Genomic DNA, 9,560 nt, shown 5'->3' with positions numbered 1-9,560 from the left:
TCATCCCATTCCGAGAACATTTTCCGCCCACTTATAAAATACTATTTCGGACGTGCCACGGGTGCGTGCAAGTGTGTCTGGACTCAGAACGGACAACGGAAGGAACGGAGAGACCGGGACGGATGCAAGTTTTGAAAACATGATGATGCAATGCGGATGATGACATGGCAAGAATCAACACACAAGCAAAAGACATGGCAACGACGGCGAATAACTGGAAGACACCTGGCGCATCGGTCTGAGGGCGTCACAACACTCCACCACTACGAGAGGATCTCGTCCCGGGATATAGGATGGCACCGAAGAGAAACGGAAGAGGAAAGAGAAGAGGTAAAACTAAGTTGCTTCTTTGACAAACGAGTGAAACCAATGAACCTTGCGAGGTTGAACAAATTGAAAGAAGAACACAACAGAGTTGAACGAAATTGAGGGAACTCTGGTAGAAAAGAGAAACAAGGAACACCATGTGAACCTTGGAGGTTGCAAATCTGTGAATGCCGAGCACAATGGACAAGAAGGAATTGAAACCACTCTGGTTGAAACGAGATAAACAAGGAACAAGGCAGAACAAATTCGGGCAGCACTCCGGTTGAAAAGAGATGCAAGGCTTGATAAGGCGAAAAGAACTTGAGCAGAGGTCCCAACACTCCGGTTAAATGGATAAGCAAAAGAAAGAACATGATCTTGGGAAAAAACAAGATGATTGGCCGAAGAGAGCAACATCACAATGCCTCCGGATGAAGGAATAAAAGGTAGATCGTCGGAACAAAAGAACGGAGAAGAAAATGAGAACTTCTACCACAATTGAACTTGGAAAGCATCCTTGCAAGAAAAGATTGCACGGGGTTGTTGGGAAATCAACAAAGAAAAGAATAAGCTTGTTGTGGGCTTATAGAAAACATCTTGAAATCTTGAGGTGAAATTCTGCCACTAACGGAAATAATAGATTGGATTGATATGAACAAGGAGACGAGAAACTTATTTCACCGGGAGGATAGATAAAGAACTTGGGTCATTTATGAGCACCATAATTAGCAACAATCCTTAGGGAAAGCTTTAGGTGAAATATAGCCCAAGATACTTCCACGAAGAGAAAGATGGATTGAGAAGAGCTCATGCTCGAAGAAATTGATGGGTTTAAACTATCTCATACTTGACAACTTGCGAATCATGAAACACGAAGGGAAATTGTCAAGAATGACATAACACCACTTCAAATGATAAGATAGAAAGAATTACACTTCAAAATGCAAGATGAAGAATGCTTGAGCTCCTCAAAACAACACATGTGTTGAGCACCATGTTTATTTGAGAGTCTAGCTTGGCTGATCATAGCTTTGAGAGAAATCTTTAAGAACAATTGAAGAATGCAAAGAATCCTTGATGAACCACGATGTAGAACTTCCATGAAGAACTTCGGTAACAAAATGATGCTAAAAAGAAAGAGAAGTTGAAAACACAAGTTGAAGCCTTATAATGATTTAGATGGATCTTCACGACGAGATAATGCGGAAAAACATGGAACTCCGGAAAAAAAGATGAACAAATGAAATCAAGAATTTTGATGAACCTCCGGAATGAGGAGTTGAATATACTCGATGAAACAAGAATAAGTATTACATTATGCTTATCCTTCACCAATTTAGATTGATGACAAGCAACAGATTTGGCATACTTATTATTCTCGCATAAAGGATTAAGAGAGATATAGCGCAAACTTGAGAAAGGTCTTCAACGAACCACCGGTAGGATTGGAAAGCACGAATGCATTGATGTGAGAACATAGGAAGAGGAATCTTGAACAAACCACCGTAAGAATTAAAATGAAGGTAGCAAAAGCAAAATTCACTGGGAAGAATTGGAAAACGAATGAAGATACTTGAGGTAATTTAGATACAAGAGAATGAAGAGATCACGAGCTGATTAGATAATACTTGAATGATGCACCGGTATGATTTGGAGAACGAGAGCTGAGAGCTGGAATGAAATAATTCTAAGATGATGGTCTCCGGAGGATCAAACTGAAAAGACTCCTGAATTGCTCCAGATGGGTGAAAAGAATTGTCACCATTGAAAACCATTATGAGAGGATGGCATAGAATGGAGCAAGATTTAAGAGAAACTCTTCTTCAGTCTTCAAAAATCCAAGAATGACGATGAGAAACACCACCATGAATTGTTTAGACACTCCAGGAGAATCAAAAGCGAAGAGGTTGAGCCAATGATGAAAAGAATTTGACCGATCTTGGAGGAAGACATATGACTGATGATAATTCATTCGTATGTCAAACTTGGAAAAGAATTTAAGAATAACTCCGGAAAAATTAGAAGAGTCAAGTAAGATCCTGGGAAAAGACCTGTGGGGCTGTTGCCTCACAGTTTTCAGTCAAAAAAAACAGACACATATCATATCATACATCTGTCGGAAAGATATCCTAAGAGCTACTTGAATTCCCACTTATAAACTCCCGAAATTTTTCGGTTATGCAATCAGGTGTTGGGGATACAGGGGAAGCATAATATCTCACCCAAAACTAACAAATCCTACATCCAGCTGTATCCATCCTTCAACACATAACCAAGAAACCTTCGGAAATCATCTACCTCAACCTTCGAAAAGCATCTGTTATATGAGTTATGGCTATACTCCCGAACTCCCGCCCCAGTACTGGGTGGCGTCGAGGTTATCTCACCAACGAACTTCATAAAAGAGATTTTCGATGTCGGCAAAACTAAACTCAGGTATTCCAGAACTGCAACGATAAAATTGTGACGACAACACCTCGGAGCTCAACTCCCCGGGACACTGCCACAACCCCTAAATGTCAGGTGGCACCAAGAACAATGTTCTCATCACAAAACCATCAGAACGAATCCAAGATACCCGCATGATCCTAAAAATTTTTCATGAAATTTGAGAAGAGAAGAGTCAAAACTCTACGTCAGGAGGCCACACCAGAGCGACGAAGGGGCTGGGGAGTAAAAGAATCCTACTCTCCGATATATATAATCCTATAAGACTCAAAACATTTTTCTAGACTCAACAACGTAAATGATTCGATCAAGCAGGGGCTCCTAAGTCAGGGAAGGCTCTGATTACCAACTTGTAACACCCACGATGCGGCTATATCTCCCACGTGTCGGAGCATGACTTAGAGGCATAGCCGCATAGTAGGCATGTCGCAAGAGGGGTAATCTTTAAACATCCCATGTAATGAATAAGAATGGGATAAAGAATTGGCTTACAATAGCCACTTCACACAATACATTAATATATCATACATCATCCAGAATACAATCAAGGTCCAACTACGGAACCAAAATAAAAGAAGACAACCCCTAATGCTAGATCCCCGATCACCCCAACTGGGCTCCACTACTGATCAACTAGAAACAAAACAACACAACGAACACGATCTTCATCGAGCTCCTCCTTGAGCTTGGTTGCGTCACCTGCACTGGTATCATCAGCACCTGCAACTGTTTGGAAGTATCTGTGAGTCACGAGGACTCAGCAATCTCACATCCTCGCGATCAAGACTTTTTAAGCTTAAAGGTAGGAAAGGGTACTGACGTGGATCTGTAGCAAGCACTAGCATATATGGTGGCTAACATATGCAAATAAGAGCGAGAAGAGAAGCAAATGCAACGGTCGTGAACTAGAAGTGATCAAGAAGTGATCCTGAAACTACTTACGTTCAAGCATAACACAAGGACCGTGTTCACTTCCCGGACTCCGCCGAAAAGAGACCATCACGGCTACACACGCGGTTGATGCATTTTAATTAAGTTAAGTGTCAAGTTCTCTACAACCGGACATTAAGAAATTCCCATCTTCCCATAATCGCGGGCACGTCTTTCGAAAGTTCAAAACCCTGCAGGGGTGTCCCAACTTAGCCCATCACAAGCTCTCACGGTCAACGAAGGATATTCCTTCTCCCAGGAAGACCCGATCAGACTCGGAATCCCAGTTACAAGACATTTTGACAATGGTACAACAAGACCAGCAAAGCCGCCCAAATGTGCCGAAAAATACCGATAGGAGCTGCACATATCTCATTCTTAGGGCACACCGGATGAACACTACGTACAACTAAAACCAAACCTCAAGTTTCCCCGAGGTGGCGCTGCAAGTGGCTCTATTTTGGACCAACACTCAGGGGAGCACTGGCCCGAGGGGGTTAAAATAAAGATGACCCTTGAGTCTGCAGAACCCAAGGGAAAAAGGCTTAGGTGGAAAATGGTAAAACCAAGGTTGGGCCTTGCTGGAGGAGTTTTATTCAAAGCGAACTGTCAAGGGGTTCACATTATAACCCAACCGCGTAAGGAACGCAAAATCAAGGAACATAACGGTATGACGGAAACTAGGGCGGCAAGAGTGGAACAAAACACCAGGCATAAGGCCGAGCCTTCCACCCTTTACCAAGTATATAGGTGCATTAAAGTAAACGAGATATAATAATAATGATATCCCAACAATAATCCATGTTCCAACAAGGAACAAACTTCATCTTCACCTACAACTAGCTACGGTATAAGAGGGGCTGAGCAAAGCAGTAACATAGCCTAACAACGGTTTGCTAGGAAAAGGTGGGTTAGAGGCTTGACATGGCAATATGGGAGGAATGATATAGCAAGTGGTAGGTATCGCGGCATAGCAATAGAGCGAACAACTAGCAAGCAAAGATAGAAGTGATTTCGAGGGTATGGTCATCTTGCCTGAGATCCCGCAAGGAAGAAGAACGAGTCCATGAAGAAGACAAACGGACGTAGTCGAACGGATCCTCATAACTCTGGAATGAAACCAAAGCTAACGAGAGAGGCAACCCGAAAAGAAGCAAGCAACATAGTAAACAACCATGACATCAATATGGCATGATGCACAACCAAGTATGATGCATGTCCGGTTTAATGAGGCATGGCATGGCAAAGTGCACAAGCAAAACTACAAGTTAAGTGGAGCTCAATATGCAACGAGTTGCATATTGACGAAACACCACAACAATTATTTAGTTCTCTCCCATTTAAGTACTCAACAAAATCAAATGTTGGTTAGCATGGCAAGAGGTGAAGCATATGAAAACTACCTATCTAGGCAAGTTTAAATGAGGCCGGATATAACAAACAGCAAATCCGGAAACTCCTCATGTGCATATTTTAGGTTTGGTACTGTTCTGCCCTAAACCATATTTTAGAGTTATTAAACATGAAATATGAGTGCACCATGTTAAACTAGGCATTTTTCTACGCCATTTACATATGTAGTTCATTGAATTTGGAGCTACGGTTATTAAGTTATGAAATAATTCATTTTAGCATGGCATAGGAGCAAAATAAAGCAAACAATAGTTTAAACATTTCAAACATGGATGAAAGTGGCATATTATGAAACTACACAAAATTCTAAGCATTTTTATATATAAAGTTTTTGCATATGATGCACAGTTGTTGAGTTTTAATATGCATGGAGTTTAGGGACTTTTCTGCAAATTTGGTAAACTCTGGAATAATTGCTAAAATCGCAGAGCCAAAAAAATACATTACGGGCGGAATATAAGCAGAGGTCCAACAGGGTAACAGGCGTAACATGGTTAAATAGGCGTAACATGGTTAAACAGTGCTCCAAGAGTAATATAGTGGAGGGCTGCGGGGAGCTCACCATGGGCTTGGCCCGTTCGGTGGAGAGGCTGGCCGGAGCCGAGACTTGCTGGAGGATGCGGCCCACGCAGACACGAGGAGGCCGGATCGGTCTCGCGGAATCAAGACGAGTAGGGGCAGCAGTCAACGGGCAAACGGGAGGTGGACCAGGCGCGTAGAGAGGAAGCGGTCAAGGCGAGCGCTCGTCGTCTCGTCCTGTCGCTCGAAGCGGAGATTACAGTCAGGCGAGGCGGACGAAGGTGGGACTCCGGCAAGCCGCAGGATGGAGAGGGGTCGATATGGGAGCTCAGGGTCTCTGTCGATGAGGGAAGGGCTCATCTCACTCGCACAGAGGCGAGGCCACGGCTATGCTGGAAGGGGGGACCGCGGCGCCCTCCGATGGATGAGGACGACGGCCGAACCAGGGGAAAGGCAAGGATGCAGATCCGGCAGGGCGGCTCCATTCCCGGCAGTATGCAGTGGATCTGGCTAGGTGGCGGCCATGCTCCTTCAGGCTGCCTCGATGGCGGCGCTGTGTTGAAGAGAGAGGAAGAGAAAGATGCTTTGTGAGAAAGAGGAACAGAAGCACGGGAAGAGAGGGAGAAGGGGTGGCGATGCTCATCTGCGGGCCCGTCGGCAGCGTGGGTGACCGGACGAAGGCGGGAAGGAGGTTGCAGGCGCTGCGGTTGGTGCATCGAGAGGAGTGTCTGGTTGGTTCGGTGGCAAAATCGAGGAGGGGAAGGTGGTGGTTGCTGATTTGGAGCGCGGGAGATCCCGAGGAAGAGGGGAGTTGGTCGGGTGGTGGCAGATGGGAAGGATGGATGTGACAAGCCTAAGAACTAGGGTTTGACTGGCATATATAGCAGATGGATTTTTGGGTAGGGGCTACCTCGTCCCTCCGATCGTAATCGGACGGTCGAGAAATAAATAGGTAGGGAGTCCAATTAAGAAAACAGAGATGTTTTAGGGATGTTAGGGGATGATCCGGACCCAACGGTGATGACTGCCCGGGTCGGGTTCGGGACAACTTTCGAACGCGCGCGAGGAGGGCCACAGGCTGACGAGAGAGGTTAGGTTGGGCCTGGCGGTGAGTGGTAGTGGACTGTGCAGAAAGCCTTGGGCTGAGAGAAGAGAAGAGAAGAGAGAGACCCGGTGACTGTTACCGGAGACCGAAAACGTCCGACGTATGACCGGCTATATTGCCGCTATAGTTTAACGGTGGGGCTATCAAACGAGCTCCGAATGCGATGAAACTTGGCAGGCAGCCTACTGACAACAAAACAACATCGCACGCCAACTTTCATCCCATTCCGAGAACATTTTCCGGCCACTTATAAAATACTATTTCGGACGTGCCGCGGGCGCGTGCAAGTGTGTGTGGACTCAGAACGGACAACGGAAGGAACAGGGAGACCGGGACGGATGCAAGTTTTGAAAAACATGATGATGCAATGCGGATGATGACATGGCAAGAAGCAACACGCAAGCGAAAGACATGGCAACGACGACGAATAACTGGAAGACACCTGGCGCATCGGTCCCGGGGCGTCACACTGCTCTAGGACGAGCGGGAATTACGCTTGGGGATGCTGATACGTCTCCATCGTATCTATAATTTTTGATTGTTACATGCCAATATTTTACAACTTTTACATACTTTTGGCAACAATTTATACGATTTTCTTGGACTAACATATTGATCCAGTGCCCAGTGCCAATTCTTGTTTGCTGCATGTATTTTGTTTCGCAGAAAATCCATATCAAACAGAGTCCAAGCGGGATAAAAACTTACGGAGATTTTTTTGGAATATATGTGAATATTGGGAAGTGGAATCAACGTGAGACGATGCCCGAGGGGCCCACAAGGGTCAGCGGCGCGCCCCAGGCGGTAGGGCACGCCCTGGGCCCTTGTGGCCACCCCGCAAGGCAGATGGTGCCCTTCATTTGGCACAAGAAAGCTAATATCTGGATAAAAACCGTGTTAAAATTTCAGCCCAATCGGAGTTACGGATCTTCAGGAATTTAAGAAACGGTGAAAGGACAGAAACAGGGAGCTATCGGTGTCAAAACCGGCGGATCTCGGGTAGGGGGCCCGAACTGTGCATCTAAGGCGGATGGTAACAGGAGGCAGGGGACAAAATGTTTACCCAGGTTCGGGCCCTCTCGATGGAGGTAATACCCTATGTCCTGCTTGATTGATCTTGATGATATGAGTATTACAAGAGTTGATCTACCACGAGATCGTAGAGGCTAAACCCTAGAAGCTAGCCTATGATTATGATTGTTCTTGTCCTACGGACTAAACCCTACGGTTTATATAGACACCGGAGGGGGCTAGGGTTACACAGAGTCGGTTACAAGGGTGGATATCTACATATCTGAACTGCCAAGCTTGCCTTCCACGCAAAGGAGAGTCCCACCCAGACACGGGACGAAGTCTTCAATCTTGTATCTTCATAGTCCAACAGTCCGGCCAAAGTATATAGTCCGGCTGTCTGAGGACCCCCTAATCCAGGACTCCCTCAGTAGCCCCTGAACCTGGCTTCAATGACGATGAGTCCGGCCCGCAGATTGTCTTCGACATTGCAAGATGGGTTCCTCCTCCGAATATTCCACAGAAGATTTTTGAACACAAGGATCATGTCCGGCTCTGCAAAACAAATTCCACATACCACCATAGAGAGTATAATATTTCCACAAATCTAATCCGCTGACAACTTTTCATAACGTGACATCACGCCATGGCCCGGTCATTATTCAAACCTTTTTCTCAACCAGCTACTACACGTATTGCGAGGCGGTTTTCTTGGCACGTGTTGTCGAAGCAGAGATCGTGTCCCCTTATTACGGGATTCTCATCAATACGGGTGTGGGTAACCCAACCGCGCCTGCTGGTATGACTCCTCGATTTTAGGCAAGTTCCGAACGGCCACGCGGAAGACGCTTGATATTCATCCTCTTTATAAAGGGGCCAAGGCCTGTCCTTTTATTCTCGCGCTCAATCCTTCCCCTCCCCCACCTCGAGTTCCAACACCCAAGGCTCAGGCTAAGTGCCTCGGACCTTCAACCATGTCCGGATCCAACCTTCAGGGTCGGTCGATGGCCTCCTCTGTCACCGAGGGGGACATCAGGTAGCTAAGGGAAGCCAAGTATCTGACCGCCGAAATCTCGCACAGGCTGCCTGCTCAAGGGCAGGTCATCCCCACTCCCGAACCCAACGAGAGCGTCGTATTTTTTCCCACTTCCTCCGAGGGCTAGGCTTTAGTCTTGATCCCTTCGTCAGAGGGCTTATGTTCTATTACGGGCTTGATTTCCACGATCTAGCCCCGGACTCCATCCTTCACATCTCGTCGTTTATCGTCGTGTGTGAGGCCTTCCTCCGCATCACCCCACACTTCGGCTTATGGCTCAAGACCTTCAATGTGAAGCCGAAGATGATCGATGGGCGACATGTGGAATGCGGAGGTGCCATAATAAGCAAAGGCGCCGATGCTCCATGGCCAATGGGTTCCTTCCTGGAGGTGTCCAACTTATGGTAGCGGGAGTGATTTTACATCACGGCTCCCCGAAGTACTAAGTGGGTAGCTGCCCCCGCCTTCCATTCGGGCCCCCCGCCACAACTGGCGTCATGGGTTAACAAGGGGCTGGACTGGGGGCCAGTTAATGACGTGCCGACATTGCAAAGTCGCATCCGAGATCTCCTCAAGAGGGATGTCAGTCTCGTCAAGGTAATGCAGGTTATGCTAGTTCGTCGGGTCCTGCCATGCCAACGCCGATCTCTCCGTATGTGGGAGTTCAACCCGGAAGGACCGCGAACTATTCAGCAATTCTTCGGCATGACGCTCGAAGGGATGTATGGATTGTTCTTAGGATCACGAATAAAGTGTCCGGACACCACCGAGGATGCGGGTCTAAACTGCAAT

This window comes from Triticum urartu, chromosome 4 (assembly GCF_003073215.2).
Source record: "Triticum urartu cultivar G1812 chromosome 4, Tu2.1, whole genome shotgun sequence".
NCBI lineage: Eukaryota > Viridiplantae > Streptophyta > Magnoliopsida > Poales > Poaceae > Triticum > Triticum urartu.
This window is presented reverse-complemented; position numbering follows the sequence as displayed.